The sequence below is a fragment of the Papaver somniferum genome, chromosome 3, assembly GCF_003573695.1.
Source record: "Papaver somniferum cultivar HN1 chromosome 3, ASM357369v1, whole genome shotgun sequence".
Lineage (NCBI taxonomy): Eukaryota > Viridiplantae > Streptophyta > Magnoliopsida > Ranunculales > Papaveraceae > Papaver > Papaver somniferum.
In genome coordinates this window covers 40,921,772-40,948,909 of record NC_039360.1, presented here as the reverse complement: position 1 = coordinate 40,948,909, position 27,138 = coordinate 40,921,772, and the positions used below count along the sequence as shown (strand labels likewise).

Here is a 27,138-nt window from a genome sequence, read left to right as displayed (position 1 = left end):
CTAAACTCTCATTTCAATCATTAAAACATTCTTAGAGGACGTTATACAGTTGTTACACCATTTCTCGTCAAAGCAATTTTCAAGATGACTTTCGTCACTAGGTAAAGATAAACATGGTCGAAGCGAAACGCTTACCAACACATATTTCGATATATAGATAGGCGAGGTATACTCGGATCGAAATACCAAATGTTTATAATCTAAGTATATATATAACATACAACTTTTTGTCTCAAGAAGTAGAAGATAAAGTAGATAGACTTTTGAGTGACAGATAAGTTCAAGTCTTCACATACATTTTTGTCGAGAAGTTCCATCGGTTCCTTGAGTAGTTCTTCTACTTGTATGATGAGTCGCCATGAAGTCCTTGAGCTCAACTACACTTTCTATTCTAGTCCGAGACTTAGCTATAATAGACTAGAAATGAAGACTTATAGTTTTGATCACTAACATTGACAAACATGCTTGAGATATCAACGCATGCTAGTTCGACCGAACAATGCTCTTACAGTTTTGTAGTGATCATTCGATCACTTGAAAATTGCTTGAAGCTAATAGTTTGTGTGAGACATTTATTGTCGTCTTCTAAGGATGTTTCAATGATTGAAATGGGAGTTTAAAATAATTGACCATGTCTGGTACAACACGGTATGCATACCTAGTATGCGAACTGTATTGTTATGATTCAGGTCTGGGAACCTTGTTTGCGTACCTAGTATGGGAACTGTTTTCAATGTAAAGGTCCGGGAACCTTTTTTGCGTACCTAGTATGCGAACGATTTCACCTGAGTTCGGTCCGGGATGGCTGTTCGCGTACCTCGTTTGCGAACGGCTGGACAAGCCAAGTTCGGAGCTGTTGCACGCGTACCTGGTTTGCGAACACAGTGGTTCAAGTTCTAAAATCGGTTAAGTATGATTCTCATACTCATGAACTAAAACATTTATGAATTAAGGAATGCAATCTTTGCAAATAGTAGCTTAATGGTCATGAATTGATTCTTGTATAAGTACTTTGTACGATTACAAATCAATTCGATTTTGTTTCAATTTGTTCATATATATTTCAATGAGATAGTGAACAATTGAAAAACTCTATGTGAAACACAATTAGATTCATTTTATTATCTTTCATGGTTGATTGATTATCATATTTGATCTAGAAGTGTTAGATGAATGTGGTTAAAACAAAAGTGTTCATGGATAACTTCGGTTAACTGTTATTGATCCAACTCAATGTACACATTTAGAGACGGTTACCTGATAAGTGCATAATTCATATGATTTTAGTGTCAATTCCATGCTTGTTCTAGTTATTATTCTTACATATTTTTGTATTATTACTCTTGTTTTCTCTTGTATTCCTCTATTAGGTAAATCATCCAAAAATGACTACAAATTGCTAAAAGGATCTAAGAAGATAATTATTCCATGTATCCAAGTTCCCAATTCCAAGAGAAGTGGAAGACGTGCGACGAAAAGGGGAAAAACGCTCAAAATCAAGAGACGGGCCAAACACTGAGATTAACTCATTCAAATTCAGAATTTCTCATCACTATCTTGAAGATAATTGAAATACGAAAAGAATGAAAAAATAATGAGGTAATTTCGAGTTCGGACGAAGAAATTGTGGGAAAAATAATATTTATCGAATACCGAAGACAAGCAAGTACGCATACGGGTATGCATACCTTGGAACAAATTTTCAGTATACGTACGGGTATGCATACTTATTCCTCTGGATTTTAACTGAAATTCAAGTATGCACACGAATATGCATACCATGGAAGGCCATAACTCACGGTTAAGGTCTTTATTTCGTATTTTTGGTTCGGGTTCTTGAACCGAACTAAATACTTGAAGGCCAAGCAATGTAAACCTATAAAAATAGGTATTAGGTCATGAATGAAACATCATCAAGAGCTCACGAAATTTTAAGTCTTGGAGAGAAGAAACATCACACAGAGTGAAAGTTAGGGTTTCAGAGCGATTATTCAATCGTAACAATATCTCTTAACTTTTCTCATATGTATATCATGGATGTTTCTACATCCATGAGTAGCTAAACACCTACTTATTGAGGATGAATTCTAAGCTGTAAACAATATTTGAGTTATTATATTAATTTACTTTGAAGTTCTTCGTATGATTATCGTTTGTTTATATTATAACGAATATTTATGATTGATTGATAGATTGTTTAGGTAGCCAACTAAATTGATTTTTTGATTTAATCTATTGCTAGTATTGAGTTAGGAGATAAGTAATCGTCGAATAACTTTTACACAAGTAGAGAACACGAGACCTTACAGAGGGATTCTGTGGAGCGATTGTGGGTATAAACAACACTAGAAAGTGGACCTTGAGCTAAAAGTCTAACTACTAGGATTAACCTATAAATTCACAAAAGATAAAGCATTCGACCAAATTACACCTTGAGTGAGATACTACTAGGTGGTTTAGACGAATAGAATCTGGTATTGGAGAGCTTCCATACTCAGTGATAAAAGGAATTTAGGGAATAACGTTGAGCTAGCTATTATTCCATGGTTGGTGATAATCTATGATTAACAACGAGTAGGCAACTATAATAACTCATTAATGGTTTATTAACGAAGAAGGATTCCTCGATCATATCTGTCTTTATTGATTACAATTCAACTTTATTTGATTTGATTATTTTTTTTTGTTTAAAATCTAAAACAAAACCCTCATTTGTGATACTTTGACAACTAAAACTCAATGCTCTTTGTGAGAACGATCCTTACTTCCATTATATTACCAATTAATTGTGTGGAAATAAGATTATTAATTTGATTGCACTTACGACATCCATAAAATTATGGCGCAGCTGTCGGTAGCTTTAGTTGTTATTTTTATTAGTTTTATTCTTGTTTTTAGATTTTCTTTTTAGTTTTTAGTTTTTGTTTTCTAGATTTGTGGTTTCAGGTACTTAATCTCTGGCACCGGAAGATTGGGATTATCATAGATGCGGTATTCAAACTCGTATAGGAACAGTACTACAAGCACGTCAGCAAATGCAACAAAAAGTTTCAGAGGAGATGGTAGACAGTGCAAACCCACCTCCTCCGCCTCAGGAGGGGAAACTGCGAGATTTTGACATCTCCATGTTTAGATTCGCAACCATTGTGTATTACAATCACTAATCCAGTGGAGCTGAAGTCGAATATACTTCATCTATCAAAGTTCAAGGGACTTCCAGGTGAAGATCTGAATCGTCATCTTCAAAAGTTCCAGCACAAGATGGTAAATCTTAGGGAAGGTACCGAAGACAGTGATACGACACTGCTGCAAGCTTTCCCATTCTCTTTAATAGATCTAGCGGAAGAATGGTTGTATTACCTTCCTCCAGGGAGTATTACAACATGGACTGAGATGAAAAAATTATTTCCAGAAAAGTATTTTCCTGCTTCTAAGGCAGCCTCTGTTCGTAAGGAGATTAGTAGCATCCTACAAATTACCGGTGAATCTCTTTACGAATACTGGGAGAGGCACAAAAGATTGATGGCAAGCTACCCACATCACAACATATCACCAACACTCATCATTCAATACTTCTATGAAGGATTACTTCCAGAGCAATGAAATTTGATAGATGCAGCCGCGGGTGGTTCACTGACTGAAAAGACAATCTCGCAAGCAACTAGTATGATTGAAACCATGGCTTCGAATGCACAACAATTTTATATAAGGCACGATTCAAATGTCAGTTGAGTGAGCGAGATTGGAGATTCTGCAAATACAGAACATCGATTGAGTACTATTGAAAAGGCCATCCATCGTATAGATTCTGTAGTTGCTCCACCGTATGAAGAGGAGGCCAAGGTTAATGCTCTAGTTCCTTATCCAAGGCCAAGGTATGATCCATATTCTAATACTTACAATCCAGGTTGGAAAGATCATCCTAATTTCAGTTATGCCAGTAAGCAAGCTGCAGCTCCTAATCCATATGCGAAACAAGGTGGTTTTCAACCACAACCGCAACCACAAGCTCCAAAGGAGGATGCTCTGAGAATATGATTACCATGATGCAAGGTATTTCATCTATGTTTCAACAAAGTCAACAGAAAGACGAACAAAATCAGTTGAAAACTGATAACGCTATTAGAGATATGCAAACTCAAATAGGACAATTATCTACAACAGTGAGTAAATTATAATCAGAAGCATCAACAAAGTTACCATCTCAACCGTTTCTGAATCCAAGAGCGCACGTTAATATGGTAACATTAAGGTGCGGAAGGAAATTAGCAGATTCGAATCTGGATACAGGGACAATAAATGTACTTAGTGATGATATTGAGAAGGAAAAAGAGTTGGAAACCGTACCTAAGGAAAAGCCAACCCCAACCAGCCAACCTATGGACACGGTTCCCAGTTTTACCATAACACCTCCTTTTCCCAGTCGTTTTTCCAAATCCAAGAAAGAAGCTCAAGACAAGGAGATCATGGATATTTTTAGCAAGATACATATCAACATTCCATCTATCGAGGCCATCAGAACCGTACCCAGGTATGCCAAGGTTTTGAAGGATTTGTGTACAAGAAAGGATAAGTTGATTGCTAATGAAATTACTCAAGTGGGTGAAAGTTCTACAGCTATGTTACTAAAGAAAATGCCTACAAAGTGTGAAGCTCCCTGGCGGTTTCACAGTACCTGTTACCATTGGTAACTGACGATCTGAGCGTGCTTTGCTTGATTTGGGAGATTCCATAAGTGTTATGTCAGACGATGTTTACGATTCTCCGAATCTTGGACCTTTAAAAGAGGCAAGGATTACTATTCAATTGGCCAAAAATCCAATATATATCCTAAGGGAGTCGTGGAGGACATGTTAGTTCAAGTGAATCAGCTAATTTTTCTGGTTGATTTCTATATTGTGGATATGCAAAATGGAGAAAATAGTTCATCTACTTTGTTACTTCTTGGGAGACCGTTTATGAAAACTGCAAAGACGAAGATTGATGTTGATAGTGGTGCACTCACTATGGAATTTGATAAGGAGATCATACGGTTCAATATTTTTGAAACCATGCGTTATCCTAGTGATGTTCACTCCGCTTTCTCCGTTGATGTTATTAGTTCATTAGCGCAACAAATGTTTGATTTGAACAACGAAGATGAACTTGGAGTTGTGTTACGGAATAACACTGATTTGGACGTTCATGGACAGCCGAACCTGGATGTTGACTTATCCAAAGAACTAGTGGAGATGTTTGGTTCCTTAAAGGCATTACAAGCAGCTAAACCGGGTGATATTTCTTATATTTCTTTACCCATAACTACTGAGGTTTTGTTACCTTCTGTTGTGCAGGCACCGAAACTAAAATTGAAGTCGCTTCGAGAATACTTAATTGCTTTATTCTAAGCAGACTTAGCTTGAATCTTAAATCAGGTTTTCATCTAACGGTGAATATTGAATGCTTTTGTTAATAAGATATCTTAGCTTTGATTGTAAGAAACCCTTATGTGAAAGACTATATAAGGAAGAACTCTAGAAACTGGAAAATCTAATCCTGGTACTTTCTTGTGTCCTAGTTGCGTACTAGAGTTGATTTTCCTTTAACCTAGTTTTTTCCAAAACCATATTAGGTTAACGAATTGAAGACTTCATTTGGGATTTGTGAAGCCAGATCCAACTATTTTCTCTGTAGTTGCGTATTCCGATCTTACTTGTTCTATCGTATTGAGTACTATCTTCTCTAAGATTTGCTCGAGATTTATCTCCAATAGGTAAGATGTAAAAATTAATCGCAAAATTCTTCGTCTCAGACTTTATGATTCCGCAATAAATTCTTCTACCTCCATATAATTAAGTTATTGTGAGGTGATTAATATTTTTAGTCTGCTCTTCGAGAGTATAAGACCAGATTATTAGTTGGTTTCTGTTCACCTTGATTTATCATAAGACGGAACAAAACTTCATAGGTACTTCTGTGGGAGACATATTTATCTATAAGAATAGACTTATCTGTGGGAAACAGATTTGTTTATAAGTCTTCGACTTTGGGTCATAACAACTCTTAGTTGTGGGTGAGATCGGTTAAGGGAATCAAGTGCGCAGAAAACTTGTAGCGGCTTAATATAGTATGGTGTTCAAAGCTGGACTAGGTCCCAGGTTTCTCTGCATTTGCGGTTTCCCCGTTAACAAAATTTCCGGTGTTTGTGTTATTATTTTCCGCATTATATTTGTTTATATAATTAAAATATCACAGGTTGTGCGTAGTTCAATTAGTTGATAAATCCGACCTTGTTTGTTGGATATAACTTGATTGATACTTGGGCATTGGTCTTTGGTACCGTCCAAGTTATTTCTCATATCAATCACGCTCACGAACTTTTATCTGTTCATTTTGGTGATTGCATTGAGAAATAGAGATAAAGCTCTTTGATATATCTCTTAATAGAGCTTGCTTTTAAGTTTGTGCTCTCAGAATAATATTGGAGTTTAGTCCATATAGATTGCCGAACTAATTATTGGGTGTGGTTGTTATACCCCTGATTTTTCAATAATCACACTCAGGCATTTTCCTGGGTGATGATATTTTTGGATTGTATGGCAGTTAAAGAGCCTATTCTCTGCCTAACTAATTTATTACATTCCCATTCCTTAATATTTGTGTTTACAAGTGTAATCAAATTGACCACCTGCATAGTAGCATTATCAATATAACAACGTATCTGAAATATGTCATAAAGCAAAACCAACAAATTTGATAAGATTAAAATATATTTCCCTGCTATTATTTGTGTTGTTAGACCAACTAGCAATCCAGTCTTGTAATTGCAGACATCGTATTATACCTGCAACATTAGAGCCAAGAGCAAGCCACAATCTTTTTGCTACCTGACAGTATATAAAACAATTACTTGCAGTTTCAAGCTCACACAAGGAACAATTATTATCAATTCTTGTCACAAATCTAACAATATTTTGGTTTTCAAGAAAACAATCACTCGTACATTTCAACAAAAAGCGTTTAATTTTTTTTTGTTGTGATAATTCAATTTTCCAAGGAAAGTTTGCTGATTCATGCCCATAAACCTCATATGTTATGCAATTATAAGTTGTTTTGGCACTAAACATTCAATTATAAGATGGTTTCTATCTTATCACATCTCTTCCCACAGTGGGAATTTTAATTTCACAAACATTTATGACAGTATTACTTTCAAATAACTCATTTAGGATATCAACATTCCATTTGCCTTATCCTGCAAGATAAGTTGATTAAAAAAATTCATATTAATATAAACAAAAGTGTATCTAACAATTCAGGTCTGCTTGGCACCAATTATATTTCCAAATCTCAATAGTTTTACCATCACATACCTCCGACTATTATTTTCCTTGATGACCTCTAAATCTATGCAGAACCTCTCCAGATCTATTACTCAAGACGACCACTATTTGAAAAATATTTGTGATTTATAATCTTAACCCAAAAATCATCTGCATCATTCATAAGCTTTCAGGCTAGCTTATCTAACAATGCAATATTTAGATTTTTAAACCTCTTGAATTTATTGGTTTTGCGATACTATCCCAACTTCTAAAATAAGCACCCCTAGCATTACCTTTTTTATTCCACAAGAACCTTGTTTGTATAATATTTATCTTAGCAATCATCTTTGCTGGCATTGGAAGTACAACCAAGGTATAAGAAGCCAATTCCCTTAAAGAAGATTGAGTCAAGACAGTTATACCTGATTGATTTAGATACATGGCTTTCCAATTGGCTAATCTACCATCAAAACTCTGAATAAGATGACTAAAGGTTTCCATCTTGTTTTGAATTAAAAGAGGATCATTATTAAAGTTTACCGGCCTTACTAACCTCGAAACCGGCTTGCAAGGTCAGGGTTGCACAAGACTCATAAACGAAAGGATCTTAAACTTTCCACTACAGGATTTTAAAACCTCACGTATTATGTGGGAGTAATAATCTCAACACGCCCGGTCATGTGTAGCTTCTTGGGTCTAACACGTGGACATTAAATCGGTGACCTGGAGTAAAGGTGTTGCCAAATGACTCGTCACAAATTTTCTGCTCTGATACCATATTGAAGTTCATGGGCCTAACTAGCCTCCAAAATCTCCTTGCAATGTTAGGGTTACCCGAGGCTTATGGAATTCAGGATCTTAAACTTTTCATACTATGAGGGACTAATAATTTCAACAATCACCTATCATTTTAGCATTAATAAAGTTCAAAATTTGAGTCTTACTCTTAGGGCCTGTTTTTGGGATAAAAGGTATAAATGATTTATCAAAGTTTATAGCATGCTCGGAAAACTTACTAAACATCTGCATCATACTCTTTAGATTCCTAGATCTTTTCACATTAGCTATAGTAAACGCTAAGCAATCATCAAGAAAAAATAATTTACTGACAAATACTAGTTTTAGATACCTTGATCCATTGGATTTGATTTTTTGACTCCACGACAATGAGTATTTTTTAGTCATATTAATAAGCCATATTTAAGCTAGAGAAATAAACAGCTTAACAACCGGTTAGTCTTATGTTTTACAAATTTGAAGTAAGAAAATTGATATACAAACGCTTGAAAATTGGGTTCAGGCTTCTAACTAGTAGTAATTTCTCCTTTCCCATTTTTATTTTGATGTAAAGTTTTACCTATCATGGACCAATCGTAAAGATCCATGCTCCAAAGATTACTTGAGACAACTCCAAAGTTTACCATAGACTATTGAACCAAATCAGATGTCATCAGTTTCAGGGACATATCAAAGATCTGTTCTTTGGGTAAGATTGAATTAGTATTAATCGGCGTGGAGGCCTAGGTCACGAAATATTTTTTGAAACGAGATATGTAGTTAATAGACAAATGTAATTTACCTATAGAAGACTAAAGATATATAACCAAATAAAGATTAAAATGTAAATAAAGAAAAAAATTGGTTGAAGAAAAAAAATTATGAATTGCATAAGAAAATGGAAAAGTAAATATGCCGAGAATAAAATAAAATAAATATAACATGGGCTAAAATGTTCCAAAGGCAAGAAATTATATTACATGCCAATGTGTTTTATCGAGATTCAAAGAATTCACCCCTCTAAAAGAAAATCCGACTTTGGGACTGTCTTATCACCTACACATTAGTTCTTTAAGGTTTCGTGGTTTTTTCTTTTTATAAAAATGCTAAGGGTCATCGTTAGAGAAAAAGATTTGAACTGGCACTTATGTCACCGATGGGCAATAAAGATGTGTCATCAAACCAAACTTGAACTATTGTTTGTAGTTTGTGCCCAAATTTTAGTTTTATCTTACATGTTGTTTCCCACATAGAATAATCAACAATTTTTTTAATGAAATAAACCTTTATTCTTGGAAAATACGCATTATTTCCATTATAGCCTTATCACTTTGGCGCGAAAATCTCAACACAACTAGACGATGATTTAATGGTGGGTACGTGATCAAATCAACTACGATGCTTACTGTTTGCGACGATGTTCTTGAACAATATGATGTATGGTATTGTTTGGTCATAACTTCCATTTAATAGTTTAAGGTTAATTTCAGTAGGATGCTTACAGTTTGCTAGGATGTAATTGTGTCAATGACGTAATTAGCTAGTGCAGGGAGCTTGTAACACTATAAGTCTAGAAATCAACACGGTAAAAACAACAATTAAGATCACATTAGTTACACCCTCCAAAGTGAAAAATATCTGGCATAAAGAAATACCATATACTTTGATCTGTGAGGTTTTTTGAGATTTTTTGTTTGTGTGGTCTCAATTCTACCATGTAAGTTCTTAAGCTGGAAAGCATGAGTTCTTATTTTCAGATGAAAAAGATTTAATTTGTTTGATATTAATAATTTTCCAAAAGTATAACAGATATGTTGTACTTTGTTGGTGACAAAAAAAATCAATGAAATATTCCTAAAACGTAGTTCAAATTCTGGTACATTGTACACAACTATGGTTAAGTCAATGGTTTGATGACGTTACATCTACACTTTCCGACTGAGGTTAATTTTTTGATTGTATGGAAGAAGGTGCCCACATAAGCGTTGATAAACATTTCTGGCTTTGATACCTCATGTTTCTCTTTTTGAGTTGCTGCAAAATCTAGTGGTGAAGATTGATTTGGAGAAAGTAAACGGTGGTGAAGTTGTATAATGTGTTAATCAGGTTCACCAAACACCTAAATTAGCATTAGTATTGCAGAATTTTTAAAAAAGATTCACAACAGCTGAACCAGGAATATCATTTAGATTGAATTACAGATTTACAGGTGTGATGTCTAACATTATCAACTAAAGCTCTCCATGACCCAGATTCGGAACGGGAGCATTGTCTGATCCAATAATAGGTGATAAATTATGAATAATAAACGTATCAATAAGTTTCCCAGAGTTAGATACACAAATGTTATATATAATGCAGCATATATAGAAGCACGGTAACAGTAAGAAAAACACCAAAACAATATCGATTTTAGTTGCTGAGAAAACCATAAGGTACGGGCGCTAGTTGATATTAAACTACTGTGAGTGTATGTTGTTTTTAAGGGAATAAGTTCCATTGATATTAAAGAAAACTTATAAACACACTTACTCTTGCTCTATAAAGTGTACTTACTGCTTTTTCTTATTGCAATAGATCAGAGAAAAATTTGAACTAGAAAGGAAAAAAGAAAAACACTTCATTTCTAAGAAGAAGAAAAACAAGAAAAAAGAAAATGACAGAAAAGAGGAAGAAGATTGAGCCTATAGAGCATATGAAGATCGATTATCCACCTTTGAGGACATTAGTTTTTGGTCGGGAAACGCCCTATAACCCGACACCGGTGGTTGTAAAGTATGAAGATAAAGCATCAATAAGATCTTCTTATCTCCCTCTTTATGTGGGTTTTATTCCAATTTTTTTTTTTTTACAGTTTTTGATCTTATACAGTTCCTCTCTCTTCTTCTTTTTTTCCTAATATCTCATTTTTGTGCACTCACACTATAAGATAAATGCTATGAGAGTTTACATGTTGACACATGTAGTGCTACTGTACAAAAAGCTAAAAAAAAATACAAAAAAAATCCGAAATAAGAAGAAAAAAAATCTTGTTAATGTTTGGCTGAGAGATGGAAATATCAGTTTTGGCTAGAAAAATAGGGTTAGTTGGAAAGAGGAACATTGAACCACAATTCGGGTTTTACATTAAAGATTTAACATATTCATCTTGTACCCCTGATGCATGATTTTTATTTGTTTTCTTACTTCTTGTTGTGAATGTATGTGTGTGTATTTTATTCATGAGTCTTATTTATTAGCAAAGAAAATAATACCACCAAATTAAAATCATTAAGATATGTTAATAGGGAATAATGAAGCTAAGATAGTAAAAGTTAAGTATATAGTAATACAATAAACCCACAAAAGAAAATAAAACTTTCAACATGAGTGAAGATAAAATATTTTGTAGCTTGTTTTAGTATAGAATTTCAGTATTAGATCTGATGTAGATAACACACACCTTGTGTTTCAAATCTGCTCAAAATATAAAAAATAGCGTTATGAAATACAACAAACTGGGCACTCTCAAAACTCAATTATATACTTGAGTCCTTCAGAGTAGAATCAATAACTTATAAAAAGTAATTCCTGAAATATCGAACTTCAAGGAAATTCTTTCTACTACATTGATGTTGTCCGATTGAAAAAAAAAAACACTTTGGTAAGTTGTATAATACGGAAAGTTTTAGGAGATTTGAGAAGGTATTTTTCCAAGTGGGTATGACATGTACAAATATTTTCTTTTACATATTACAACTATTATTTTCCTTAAAAATCAATAATAAAGCTTAAGTTCTTTTTCGGAAGAACCTTATATCTAACGTTTTTCTTGCCGCCTCTAGAGAATATTTTTCATTATGGATGGATGTATTATAAGAGGGACAATGAAATTTGCTCAGTCATTAAAATCAAAAAACTTTAGCAGTGTAAGATTTATTTTCATCTCTGCTTTGTAAAATCTATTTGATGTCAATTTATTGTCTGTGGTTCATAATTCATAAATTAATTCTTTTTCTTTCTTTTTGTAAATGAAGATCAAATAATATGTAATGTTTTTGTGTGTGCTACCAAATTCGTGGATTTAGTCAGATGCCACTTTCCTAAATGCTTTTTATATGAAACTGCATAATTTAGCTAAAAGTTGTGATCTCTAATCGTTGATATTTATTTTTTTAAGCCTCTGATGTTTAACATTGATGTTTTTTAAAACTACATAATTGATGAGGTTCTCTTTTCATTATTCTTTTTTCCTAAATCTTATAGATACTGCAAAGTATGCCCACATGTATTTTTGATAAAAGTAGATTGATTAATGATAAGAGGTAATCATTATATGTTAAATATACATAAAGATTTTGGAGCATCAAATTCATATTTCGTTGATTATAAGAGAAGATAAAATGTATCTATGTGTAAGGATAATTTTTAATAATATATGGAAAAAGAAGTAAGTTTGAGATAATACCTCTAGCTTGAAGATTGCGTAGAGTTTAACTAGTAGAGATAAAACATGGAAAATCAGGTAAACCATACTGGGATAATAATTTGGAAAGAAATATAAATCGTTGCCAACTAACCGACACACAATCATAATAATATACGATTGTGTGACACATCCTTCCAAGTATTTAGGGTTGGTTCTCGTGGGTTCTTCAGTGATCATTAAAGCGCCCTTCTCTTAGTCATATTTAGATTTGTATTCTTATCATTCCTTATTCATGGACGCATTCTACATATCAAACATTCAAAAACAAAACAAATGCTAGTAACATTATACTCAACAGGTTTCAAAAAAAAAAAAAAGTATACTCAGACGGAAGAATGTACCACAGTGCCAAATCAAACCATTTGCCAACATTTGTATATAAGATTCCCACCATCCTTCTCTCTGATTTACATGTTCTATATGGTTAACAAATTCAAAATAAAAACCCATCAAAAAATATATGTATCTAGCTCCTTTTTTTCTTCCCATTTTCGGTCAAGACAAATAGTTACCTCTTCTTCAATGTCTTCTTATTATCAAAGATGTTATTTTCTTTGATTCTTACCTGCTCATGTCACTTCTATGTTTATTCAAACTTTCAAACCATAGTTACCATCCATATTGATTTACCATCCATATTGAGTAGTTAATGGGTCGTTTACATTGGGTAGATATATAAGCTTGTACGATCCACACCAACTCAAATCCACTATGAAGAAAAAACGATTACAACTCGTGTGAATCCCAGCAAACCCTTGGTTACACCGCAACAATTACCCGAGACGTTAACCTTGTCTCTTTTTCCTCACCAATATGCTCTCAAAACAAAAACCTAGCTTTTTACCCTAAAAGCTATACAAGAAAGAACTCTCTTTTCTCTGTAAAACAATTTTCTTTACACAATTCTACAAGGCCTAATTACCTATTTATATAGGTTACAAACTTGGACACCAAGAATTCTAGCCGTTTTAGGAAACCCCTTTCCCAAAACGGTCACGGCTAACTTAGAAAATAATTAGTCTTCAATTAACTAACAATCTCCCACTTTGAAGACTCATTTATTGTCTTCAATTCTCATTTTCTTCAACTTTGGATTTGACGGTGCTAAAACATATTCATGTCAGTACGGCTCCCCTCCCAAATACTCATTCTGAGAGACCAACTAAAGCCTTCAGAGCTTTAGCTTGTCTGATGTAACTCACTTGGTAAACATATCCCTCGGATTCTTCGAACCAAGAATCTTATCGAGCTTCAACTCTCCTTCTTCTAAAAGATCCCGAATGAAATGATAAAGAATATCTATATGCTTCATCCTAGCATGATAGACTGAGTTCTTGGTTAAACGTATTGCGCTTTGGCTGTCGCTAAACAGAACACTATCTAGTTGTTCCTTTCCCAATTCATCTGACAAACCTCGTAACCAAATCATCTCCTTGCTCGCTTCTGTTACTGCTACGTACTCCGCTTCCGTAGTAGATAATATCACCAACTTCTGTAAATGTGAGTTCCAACTCACTGCAGTTGACCCCATAGTATAAACATAACCGGTCGTACTTCGTCTTTTATTTACATCACCTGCGAAGTCTGCATACACATAACCCCTCTAGATAGAACCACCTTTTCCATAACACAATGGTACGTTTGTGTTACCTCTCAAATACCCGAGAATCCACTTCACAGCTTCCAAATGTTGTTTTCCTGGGTTGCTTGCATATCTACTCACTACTCCCACTGCATGTGCAATATCCGGTCTCGTGGACACCATAGCATACATTAGACTCCCAATAGTCGAAGAATATGGTACGTTAGCCATGTACTCCTTTTCTTCATTTGTCTTCACACACTGCATACTTGAAAGATGAATTTGACTTCCAAGTGGAGAACTAACTGGTTTAGCATTCTCCTTATTGAACCTTTTCAACACTCGTTCAATATATTCAGCCCGACTAAGCATAAGTACACCCTTAGATATGTCTTCTATGATCCTCATACCAAGAATACGCTTTGCTTCACCAAGATCTTTCATAGCAAACTCACTTGCTAATTGTTTCTTCAAATTCTCAACTTCTTGTAGAGATGTTCCGGCAACCAACATATCATCCACATACAGTAATAATATGATGTAGTCAGAACCGCACCTTTTGAAGTAACAACAATGATCTGCATTACACCGTGAGTAACCACCTCTATGCATGAAGTTATCAAACTTCTTGTACCACTGTCTCGGGGCTTGTTTTAAACCATACAAACTCTTCTTTAGCTTGCACACCATATCTTCCTTGCCTTTTAGTATGAATCCTTCTGGCTGCTTCATGTAAATTTCTTCATCTAGGTCACCATGAAGAAAAGTTGTCTTTACATCCAACTGTTCAAGGTAGAGATCTTCAGAAGACACTAGACTTAACACTACTCGAATAGTAGTCATCTTCACAACTGGAGAAAATATCTCGTTGTAATCAACACCAGGCTTTTGATGGAAACCATTCACAACCAACCTCGCCTTGTAGCGAATATCTCCATTTTCTTCAGACTTCATCCGATTAATCCACTTATTATGCAACGCATTCTTACCTCTTGGTAATTTTACTAACACCCAAGTGTCATTCTCCTCAAGTGAATTCATCTCATCTTCCATAGCAAGTTGCCACTTTCCTGAATCGTCAGCCGCTAGTGCTTCTTTAATATCTTCAGGTTCACCTCCTCCGTAAGTAATAGATAATTCAGAGCATCCCTTGGGTTTGGTTTTGGAATTCTTGATGATCTTCGTACTTCTTGTGGAACTATAGGAGTAACTCCCATGGCAGCAGAAGTCTCTTCACCTTGTACTTCTCTGCCATCAGCAACACCGCGCCCTTCTTGTACCACACTTTTTCCAGAAACATCATCAATATCGATATACAACTCCTTATCGACGTTGCTTGATCCGACATCTTCAACTTGTGTTTTAATCCTGTCCTTGTACAGCTCATTCTCATTAAAAGTGACGTCTCTACTTATAATAACTTTGTGACCCTCGTAGTCCCAAAGTTTATACCCAAAAGCGTCATTTCCGTAACCAAGAAATATACATTTCTTTGCTTGAGCACCTATCTTAGACCTCTCACCGGGACTAAGATGAACATAACCAACACAACCAAAAACTTTCAAATATGAAAGATTTACCTTTTTGCCGGTCCAAACCTCCTCTGACATATATAATGGACTACTAGGTGTACTATTGATTAGATAAGCAGCCGTCTCGGTTGCATGTGCACAGAAGGTCTCGGGCAAACCAGACTGCAACCTCATGCACCTAGCACGTGCATTCAACGTCTAATTCATACGTTCTTCTACTCCATTCTCCTGTGGCGTCCTTGGAACTGTCCTCTCCAAACGAATTTCATTTGTAGCACATAACTGTAAGAATTCTGTTTTGTCATACTCACCACCGTTTTCTGACCTTAGACACTTCAACTTCAGACCAGTTTCTGTTTCAACCAAAGCTTTCCACTTCTTAAACACTTCATACACCTCTAACTTATTCTTCATGAAGTAAAGCCACACCTTCCTTGAGTGATCATCAATAAAGGTGACATAATATTGGAACCCGCTGAGAGATGCAACATCAATTGGTCCCCATACATCAGTATGAACCAAATCAAGTTTCTCACTTTTGAAGGCTCTGCCGCCTCTGCTGAAACTAACCCGTTTTTGCTTTCCAAGAACACAGTCTTCACAAAAACTCATAACAGACTTCACCTTAGGTAGATATCCTCTCGAACATAGAATCTTCATGTTCTTCTCACTCATGTGCCCTAATTTTCTATGCCATAAGTTAGTGTCTTCACCACTACTAGCCACTGCTAAAGTAGTTCCATCTGAAGTCCGGTATAGAGTACCGACTCTAACTCCACGAGCTAATACCATAGCTCCTTTCTTCACTTTCCAATTGTGTTTCGCAAGCACAACTTCACAGTCATCATCACAAACTTGGCCCACGGACACCAAGTTCTTATTCAAATTTGGAACGTATCGTACATCCTTCAATTTCCATGTCGAACCATTGAATTTCAAGATCACATCACCTAAACCAATGATGTCGCGTGATTCATCGTCACCTAAGAATACTTGGCCATAATATCCTTCTTTATAAGAGATCATAATACTCTTATCACCCGTTGCATGGAAAGAAGCTCCCGAGTCTATAATCCAAGACTCATCTTGCTTGTCCTCAGAGAGTAGTAGAAAACCTTCCGTAATCACCTTCTTGCTATCAACAAAGACCTTCACCGGTTCGGCAGCTGCAACTACGTTGACCTCTTCTTTATTACCTTTGTTTCCACCATTATTAGCACCTTTGTTTTCCGGACAATCGCGCTTGAAGTGTCCTACTTTCTTACACGCCCAACACTCAACAACACCTCTAGTCCGGGATTGAGATCTCCCCTAGACTTTCCTCTAGATTTCCATCTAGATTTGTTGTTGTTGTTCCGATTTGAACTCCTGCCTCTATCTTCTTCCTGCAAACTTAAGGCCGAGCTTGAAGTATTAGAACCATAACCTTGTTTTATTCTTCTTTTCTCTTCAACAATTAACCTTTGTTGCACATCATCAAGCTTCAACTTTTCGCTCCCTGCAGAATTACTAATAGTTGTTCTTGTGGTTTCCCAACTCTTTGGTAATGACGACAACAACCTTAAAGCTTGAACTTCATCATCAAAAGTAATACTAACTTTTGAAAGCTGAGAAATAATTGACTTAAACTTCCTAAGATGTGCTGAAATCGCTTCGCCTTCTTGCATCTTCAGATTAAATAATTGTTCACACAACATAATCTTCCCCGAGGCTGATGACTTTTGATACAACTTTTCAAGTTTATCCATAAGATCCTTCGTACTAGTTTCCTCTTGTACGTTATTGTAGACTTCCTCCGTTAGACATCTACGGATCACGGCTACACACTTGCGATCAAGAGTTGTCCATTCATCGTCTTTGCGTGCTCCCTTTTTCGCAACTCCACCCAATGGATCAGCAAGGTCTTTCTCATATAGGTAGTCTTCCATCTGAGACTTCCAAAATGCAAAGTTCTTCCCATTAAAAACTTTAACCCTAGCTACCGTACTTTCGTTATTATCGCCCATAACTCCCACTCCAATCGTACTATGAACCCTAAAGCTCTAACCCAAGCTCCGATACCAGTTGCCAGGATTTTCTTATGGAATCACTGACAACCGCGGGATAACGGATCTTGAGATATTATGATGAATAATAAGTAAATCAAGCACAAGCAACTATATAATACGAGAAAGATAAATCAATTCACAAGACACAAGATTTATAGTGGTTCGACCAATACATACAATGTGTATATATTGTCTACGTCTACTTTGAGCCGCTCCAACTCAAATCCACTATGAAGAAAAACAATTACAACTCGTGTTAATCCCAGCAAACCCTTGGTTACCAATTCCCCGAGACGATAACCTTGCCTCTTATTCCTCACCAATATGCTCTCACAACGAAAACCTAGCTTTTTACCCTAAAAGCTATACAAGAAAGAACCCTCTTTTCTCTCTAAAACAATTTTCTTCACACAATTCTACAAGGCCTAGTCACCTATTTATATATGTTACAAACTTCGCCACCAAGAATTCTAGCCATTTTAGGAAACCCCTTTCCCAAAACAGTCACGGCTAACTTAGGAAATAATTAGTCTTCAATTAACTAACAATCTCCACTCCTACTATGTCTTTTTTCTTACACTTTATATACACCATCATGTCCACCGTCAAAATCTGCACAGCAGCGTCAGAACTACATGAATCTCCACAAAAAAAACTAGCTAAACCTTCAGGATATCCTGTTGTCAAGCATAATTCTAGTTTTCTCATCTACTGTAGTTATATGATTTTATTTTACGAATAACTTATTTCGTTTTTCATTACAATTTTTTTTATGTAAACAAGAAAATATGTTATCTTGTCGTACTGTAAATGTGACCACAAAGAAAATATTTGTATCTTCTCTCATAACTGTAAATGTAGTCTCATGTTGTAACTGTAGCTTACTTTAGCTGCATAACAAGATGCACTGAACAAGTCTCATGTTGTAACTGTAGCTTACTTTAGCTGCATAGCAAGATGCACTGAACAACAATCGGTCATCAGTAATGTTACCCATTTCCATCAATCTCCTCTTAATCTGCTCACGCGCACCAACGTAAGTTACGCCATACACTGAGGTCATCACAGTTTGTTTCACCAATTTCCGGTCTACCTGAAAGCTACCAAGACATCAAGATCTTAAGTCAATTTCCAGCATATACTGTCTGCCCAACTCATAAGGTTTCAGGGAAGTGAAACTTTACTGATCCCAAATGAGTAAACTGACCTGATCAATTAAGAGATTTGCGAGTCAAGCAGCTGAATTTGTTGCCGGATCTTTGCTGCAGTCTCTTTGCATAATATCATGAACTCTGCAGTTTACAAAGGATATGTCTTAAAGGCTTCCATTTTGGAATATAAAAGAAGGATGTGACCTTCTTCCAACAAGAAAAGCATGCATATAAGTGACAATATATGAAAATAGACTATCACGGAACAGCTAAAATCTCTCACCTAGCAGCTATTTCTGAATAAACATCTGCCGGCCTCTCTCCCGCTATTAAATTACTGCAGCTGCCTCCAACTGAAACAAGAAGACTGTAAGAGCCTAATCAAACAGAGACATATTCAACGTGTGATTACCATATTAAACAGTACACAACAGAACATTCATTTAACGGTTGTAGAAAAGGTGGTGGAAACAGAATACATACACTGTCTCCCCCAAGGGCTGCATAGTGCTGCAAACCGTTGCATGATCCATCCTAACAGAAAGAAGTTTTTTCATAGGCCTCAAACTATCGAAACAACATTTATAGAAGGGCGATACATTAACTTAGCTTATTAGACTGATACTTGGTTCAAAAAAAAAAAAAAAAAGACAAAAATGAACAAGATTGTGAATTCCAAGGAACCTTCTTAGTATAAAATATTTTATTGTTACACTCACTTGATGAATTGGCAGGTGGGAGATGACAGTGTATGGTGACGAGCTCCTCAGGGAGTCTGGCAGTTTCATACATGCTGCTAATCACTGGAAAGGATCTTCTGCACTTAACCACCAACGTTTTCCATCAATCAGCCTCTGTGCTGAATCTAATATATCATCCAGGTGATTATCGCCACAAACATTACACGCTCTTCACAGGGGAGCTTATTAACACCGCCTGCATATAGATTTGCCAAATGAATCTTCGGCCAGCGCAAGCCAGCTTTGAGCTTTCCTTAGTGGCCTGCCTTCAGCAAACTCCAGAACACCTCGACAAAGATCTGAACTAAGATGATTCAAATGTGAATGCATGGGGTACGCACGGCCACGAAATCTAGATTGTGAGGATAGTAGAAGCCCTCCTCATCTTTCATTTTTCGGGCCACCTGATTCAAAATTGTATATGTCAGCATAGGAATCTCATAAAATAACTTATCCAAAGAATTAAAGCTAAGAGAAATCAAGTGCCGGAATATGCTGGGGTACTACCGTCTGACACTTCAGATCAGGGTCAAACACTGAACTGCCGATGTATGTGACATGGATCTTTATACTACTACAGACTTGCAAACCTAAGAATAAGAAAGCTTACAGAAAGCTTAAGTTCAATGTCACACCTCTGAGCATGCCTCTCCCGGTTACACTTTTTTGCTTTACTCACACTCCATTTCCATTTTTGGATTTCGATCGCATCGACTGAGTGTGGCTCCTCTGGTATCAGCAGCTAGAAACCAATGCAGCAAATCTATTTAAAGTGAGGTTAATCCATGACCAACACTACAGCTACAAAACCAATAAAGCTATTTTCCCTGCTATAATTCGTTTTAAGTGTGATTGCCGTTGATACTAGAAACCAGTGCAGTTCCAGTAAGAATATTTGGTATATGATGAATCCATGACCAACAATACAGCAACAAAACCAATTAAGCGATTTCCTCTGCTCTAATTCGTTTTAATTGTGTTTATAATCTGAAGGTAGTTAAAAGGAGCTTCCATGTGCTCATCAAAATGAGCACGACATCAAGTATACATAATAATAAGCTATCCTGCTAAGAATAAGTTGCCAGTTTCTAGTCGCAATAAAATCCTATCATGCATGAGATGGTCAGATTCTAGAATTTAGAATCCTATAGGAAAGAATAACTGTGAATCTACAGCAAAATGCCAGCGTGTGATGTATGGACTAATGAACACACCACATCCTATGATTACAGCAACAAAACCAATTAAGCGATTTCCTCTGCTCTAATTCGTTTTAATTGTGTTTATAATCTGAAGGTAGTTAAGAAAGGAGCTTCCATGAAATGAACAATGCTCATCAAAATGAGCACGCCATCAAGTATACATAATGATAAGCTATCCTGCTAAGAATAAGTTGCCAGTTTCTAGTCGCAATAAAATCCTATCATGCATGAGATAGTCAGATTCTAGAATTTAGAATGCTATAGGCAAGAATCATACTTACAGCAAAATGCCAGCGTGTGATGTATGGACTAATGAACACACCACAATCCTATGATTACATTGTCTAACAAGCTCATGAAATTACTGCACGTAAGTAAGAGAGTGGTGGAGAAGGCATCTTACCACACAGACATGCTTTCGTGAAGGATGAATGTTGATTGAGTGTACAATCCCAGATGTACTCCCATGAGCCCTGCAACGGAAAATGTAACAAAAGTTACGTAAGTATGAATACATTCAATAACAGTTTCAAGTATATACAATGAAATGGTACTAAAATCTGTGAAGTTCGCATACTCCAGTCAAAAAGAAATAAATGTAAATGACAACGTTTTGCTAACATTCCTCCGTTCACATTTCAGTGTTTTCACAGCACTAAGGCAAAGATAGAGGTAGTAGTATTATCCGCAAATTCAAGTTTATTTTCCCCTTTTCATCCTAACACCTTAAAGAATTAAAGGACAAACATCTCATATATGAGTTGTTAAACAATAACTATGAAATCAAATGGGTTTGATATTGTCAAAACAAGTGACAAGATAATTGTTTACAGATTAAGGATACATACAACACATCAATATCAAGAAATTTCTACTTCCCAAGTCCTCGAAAAACTTCCAGCTCATGGATTTTAGCTTAGATTTCCATATAATGCAAAATCTTACTGAGCATATATCTAGTCCTTTTACATTCATACAGAGCACTCTCACTAAACAAAATTATGCATAATTGAAAAAACCCATGAATATGAAATTTTAACCTAACCAATCACCCTTGAGCTGAGAAACAACACCAAATTTTCTCTGATTCCACCAATTAACTGTAGTATAGGATACCAATCCATGACTATCAAATACCCTTTTATAATCCAGCCTAGAGTCACCAACATTAACCAAATTAATCCTCCCATCTTCACCAACAGTAACACATTCAGATCCACCACCATTCAAATCAATCCCAGATATGAAAATCTATTTCAGAAATTTTTATTCTCAGATTCAATAACAACATTGAGTGGGTTAGTAAGTAGCAAATTAATACAAGCATCAAATGAGGATGAAGCAATTATGGTGTTAGATGGAGTGAGAAACTCTTTAAGAGATGAAATTCTTGAAGAAGAAGAAGAAGTACAAGATGATTCAAGGTGAAGAGATGGGTTTTGGTTTGTTAATATATGGATTTCAATGGAAGAAGAATCAGCATCTGGGTCATGGAGTGCTAATGAGATGAATTTATAAAATGCTGAAGATAGAGACGGAATCCAAAGAAGTATTTTGATTGTGAGAATCTGTAGATTTTTGTTTCAAATTCCATTTCCATTTGCATTTCTACTGCCATTTCTGATTGATTGATTGATGTAGAACTTGGTCTGTGATGGTTTATAAGAAGGTAATAAAGCAGATTCTGGGGTTATCAGTTATTTTTCTTCTTCTGTATTGGTGAGAAAGAGAGAAAAAAAACAGTGCAGCTTTTTTCAGTTTTGGCAGGTGACCATTGAACATGAATTATCTAATGTATTCCCTTTCTACCCCTGTTGCGTGTTTCTCTTTTTGTGATTAGAGGCTCTTGAACGTTTTGGGTGAAGGCAAGCTGCAGTAAAATTTAAATGGTAAACATTTTTTTATATGAAAAGAACAGAACTTTACACGGGGTAAAATAATTACATGCATATGGACGGGACTGTAAAAATCTTTTTGATTATTTAAATGGGAGATCGTCTTCCATTTCTGTTTGGCAAAATCATGTTATCACAGAGGAGTTTAAGCAAGAAATTAGTTTTTGTTAATCTTTTTTTTTTAATCGATAAAGGCTTTCAAAAAGGCTAATGATCCCCCTCAACTGTTGGAAGCAACCAAATCGGGAGAACAGACCAGTATATGGTGGAATTGTTGATCTTAGCCCATTTAGCAAGTTCATGAGCTACATTGTTACAAATACGAGGTTGGAAACTAAAAATACATTCAACAAACTGTAAGGAAAAAAGCTGGATGTCTTTGAAGATAGCATCAGTACGACTATCCCCTTCAAAAAGTCCTGCCGATAATCTGTCTATCAAGTTTTTTGCATCACTTTCTATGATAATATGAGTGAACTTTTGCTCCAGAGCTTTCTGTAAAACTGCCCAAATTCCTCTAGCTTCATCTTCCTCCGCCGATTGAACATGGAACACCATTGCTGCACAGAAAGAGACTTTGCAGAAAGAATCTCTCATCATATATCCTGCACCATTTGCTCCAGATAATTCATCATAAGCACCATCAGCATTACACTTGATCCAACCACGAAAAGGGGGCATCCATTTGTCACCTAAACTGATAGGAGTAGCAGGGTAGATAAAAGTTTTGTTTTTCCTAGTAAGAAGCATAGCCTTAGCTCTATGGATAACAGCTCTATGGTTTTCCTTTTGATTTTGAAATATAAGGTTATTTTTACTAGACCATAGAGACCATAAAATAGCAACAAACAAACATTGATCTTCATCAGGGAGTTTAGTTAAAGAATTAATTAACCAAAACAACAACCAATCAGTGAAAGTCTTATTTTGGAAAAACTGAGTATTTATGCAAAAATCAGACAGATACCAAACATGACTAGCAAAAGGGCAAGTAACTAGAGCATGCATGACAGATTCATGAGAATGTAAACATCTAGCACACTAAAACAGAATTCATAGGCATCCTAGTATGAAGGACAGTTCTAGAGGGCAGAGCATTCCTAGCAGCTCTCCAAAGGAAATTTTGAATCCTATGTGGCACTCTAATGTTCCAGATTCTTAGCCAAAGATTCTTACAAGGGGAGTGTCTGATACCTCTAATACCCATATAAGCAGATTTAGAAGAGAATTTACCGTGTTTAGTGAGATCCCAAGCCCTCCTGTCAGGAGCGCAAAGCTGGCTTAAGGGAATGATGACAATCTTCTGAATAGAAGCATCATCAAAGTGGGTGTTTAACCTATCAATATCCCAAGTTCTAGAAACAGGGTTTATAAAATAGGAAGCTTTAATACTAGGATCAGGAGGAACAAGAGGATTTGGGGTGGCCATTCCTATAGAAGGAATCCACTTATCACACCAAGGATCAATAAATTGACCATCCCCCACAATCCAAGAAACAAAAGGTTTAATAATTTCTTTAATAGCGTGAAGAAATCTCCAAGTCCAAGAGCATTTATCAGTAAAATTAGCATTCAGAAAGTCAGTGTGAGGAAAATACTTAACTTTCAAAGTGGTGGCTAGCATACTACTAGGGCTTTCCAAGATTCTCCAAGAATTTCTAGCTAGCATGGCAAGGTTGTTGAGTTCAGACTTCCTAAAGCCCAGATCCCCTTCAGCTTTACGGGTGCACAGAATTTCCCAACCTAAGAGGTGTAATTTCCTATCTTTTTGGGTCTAGAGTTTCACCCCACCAGAATTCACAGAGATGAGAATCCATCTGTCTACACAGATGTTTGGGAATTAGGAAGACCCTCATCTGAAAGAGAGGGATGGCCTGGCCAATGTGCTTAACCAAAGTGGTTATATCAGCTTGAGAGAGAAGCTTATGGAGTCAAAGAGAGATTCTGGCATCCACAGCTTGGAGAATCCCCATATAGGTCTGGATTTTAGAGGCTTGGAAAACAGTGAGAGTTCCCAAATACTTCTCTCCTAGGTCCCTATTATCAATTTCTAAGATATTAGCAAGCATAGCTTTCCTATGTTCAGGTATTTTCCTACTAAAAAGAATGCCAGATTTCTCAAAGTTAATTTCTTAGCCTGAAGCAAGGAAATATTTCTGGAGATAGTCCTTTATGGTTTGGAAATTTTTAACAGTAGCTTTAGAGAATAGGAGGGAATCATCAGTAAAAAGAAGATGTGTGTCATCTCAGGCGCATTCTTACAAACCTTAATACCTTCTAAGTCCCATTTTTTGGCAAGACTATCAATATAAGCAGAAAGAGCTTCAGAACACATGATACACATGTAAGGGGACAAAGGGTCCCCTTGCCTAAGACCTCTATCTGGTTTAAAGAAACCAGTAGGGCTACCATTTAAAAGCACAGAATAAGAAATAGTGGACACACATTGATTTATAAGTTTAACCCAGTGTAGAGAGAGACCCATTTTAGTTAAGACATCTTGTAGGAAAGGTCATTCCAACTTGTCATAGGCTTTAGACATGTCTAATTTTATGGCAGCTATACCCTCAGTTTTATCGTTATGGTTAACAGCATATATAGCCTCATTATCCAGAAGAATATTATCAGAAATACTCATTTTAGGTATAAAGGCACTTGTTGTTGGGATATAATATTATTCATGAAAGGTTATAACCTATTAGCCAAAGTTTTAGAGAGGATTTTATACACAAAGTTGCAGAGCCCTATAGGTCTATACTGATTGACAAGTTTAGCAAGAGGAACTTTAAGGATGAGAGCTATATTAGTGTGATTAAAAACTTTACCTATATGCCCAGTTCTAAAGCAAGTCTGAGTCATGTCAATGACAACCTCACCCACAATATCCCAATGTTTTTGATAGAATAGACCAGTAAACCCATCAGGGCCTGGAGCTTTCTTCCCCCCATTTGAAAGACAACATTTGTTATCTCCTCAAGAGTAAGGGGAAGATTCAGGATAGAGTTATCCTCTTCAGAAAATTTAGGAGGGAGAGATTAAAGAATATAATCTTGAAACTGTTGAGGATGTGAGGAATAAAGAGTTTTGAAATAGTCTATAAAATAATCACCAATGCTAGCTCTATCAGTTAGAATATCATTGGCGGTATTCTTGATCCAGCTAATAGCGTTCCTCTTTCTTCTAAACAAAGTAACTCTATGAAAGTAAGGAGAGTTCATGTCTCCTTCCAACAACCAAACCTATCTAGATTTATCTTTCCAATAAAGTTCTTCAAGATTATAGAGATATTCTAACCTATTCCTGAGTCTGGAAGTAGTTCTAAAATCAGTATGATTGGATATTTGGACATCATGTAGCTCTTTTCTTATAATAGATATTTTGGCTTGAATATTACCAAAAGAGTTTTTATTCCAATCTCTTAGACCCTTTTTAGTACTAAGCAATTTAGCTTTCAGTTTATAAGCAGGGGATCCTATAAAATGAGTAGACCAAGAGTTAACAATAATATCTCTACAACTAGGATCTTCTATCCACATATCCACGAAGTGAAAAGTTCTAGGCATACAAACATCCTCATAATTAAAACCTATATGCATGGGACAATGATCAGAAGAGTCTCTAGGAAGATTGTTAACACACAGTTTGGGGCATAAAGTCTCTGCGATCGGATTAACAAAACGTATATCCGGTCTTTCTAGAATAAGGTCCGGACCCTGTTGCAAATTAGACCAAGTAAATCTAGGGCCTGAAAAACCAAGATCATGTAAGTTAAAAATATTGCAAAAATTCCTAAGATTAAAGAAATCATCATCATCAAGAGCTAATCCACCATTCTTATCCTCAGGTCCTAAGAGAGCATTGAAGTCACCAACAAAGAAAACAGGTTCATCAGCTGGGGGTTGTGGTTGTGGACACTATTGTTCCCAAAAGTCTTGTCTAAGGCTCCTATTTGGTTCACCATACACAAAATGAATGTGACAAGTTTTGGAGTGGATGATATCAGTAGAAGTGACATGGATACCCCTTAGACTAGAATCGATAATGTTTAGATGGATTTCTTTTTTCCAGGCCAGCACTAAACCTCCACTTCTTCCAATACTTGAAACACTAAAAGTACATGGAAAACCCATATTCTTCAATCTCCTAGCAGCCATATCTTTGTTCTTTTTTGTTTCAGATAAGAAAATGATATCAGGATTAACATTCCTACTTAATAAGCTAAGTTCCTTATTAGCCGATTTCTTTCCCAAACCTCTGAGATTCCATATGACCATATTGACATTGTTAACAGGGAAGTGTCCTATAGTAGCATGGGTAGTATCAGAATCAATAAAAGGGGTAGTATAATGAGGATGTACCTGATTGGTGGATGTGGATCCACCACCAAGAGAAAATTGCGGATTGATCACCAGATTGAGAAGCTTGCTGGGAGGAATTCA

General features: G+C 35.9%; 1 long non-coding RNA gene across 8 annotated transcripts; it reads right to left on the bottom strand.

Moving 5' to 3' along the window:
• Positions 1 to 18,158: 18,158 nt before the first annotated feature.
• On the bottom strand, positions 18,159 to 22,551 carry LOC113355964. 8 transcript variants are annotated; one of them, XR_003362688.1, is made up of 8 exons: positions 21,845 to 22,551; positions 21,208 to 21,277; positions 20,238 to 20,344; positions 19,582 to 20,006; positions 19,346 to 19,429; positions 19,146 to 19,215; positions 18,919 to 19,003; positions 18,160 to 18,811 (listed from the first exon to the last, which is right to left on the bottom strand). It is a non-coding gene; the product is annotated as an uncharacterized LOC113355964 (long non-coding RNA). The 8 variants fall into 8 exon arrangements; XR_003362692.1 differs by having other exon boundaries at positions 21,857 to 22,551; XR_003362691.1 differs by having other exon boundaries at positions 18,159 to 18,811; positions 20,238 to 20,365; positions 21,208 to 22,551.
• Positions 22,552 to 27,138: the final 4,587 nt, after the last annotated feature.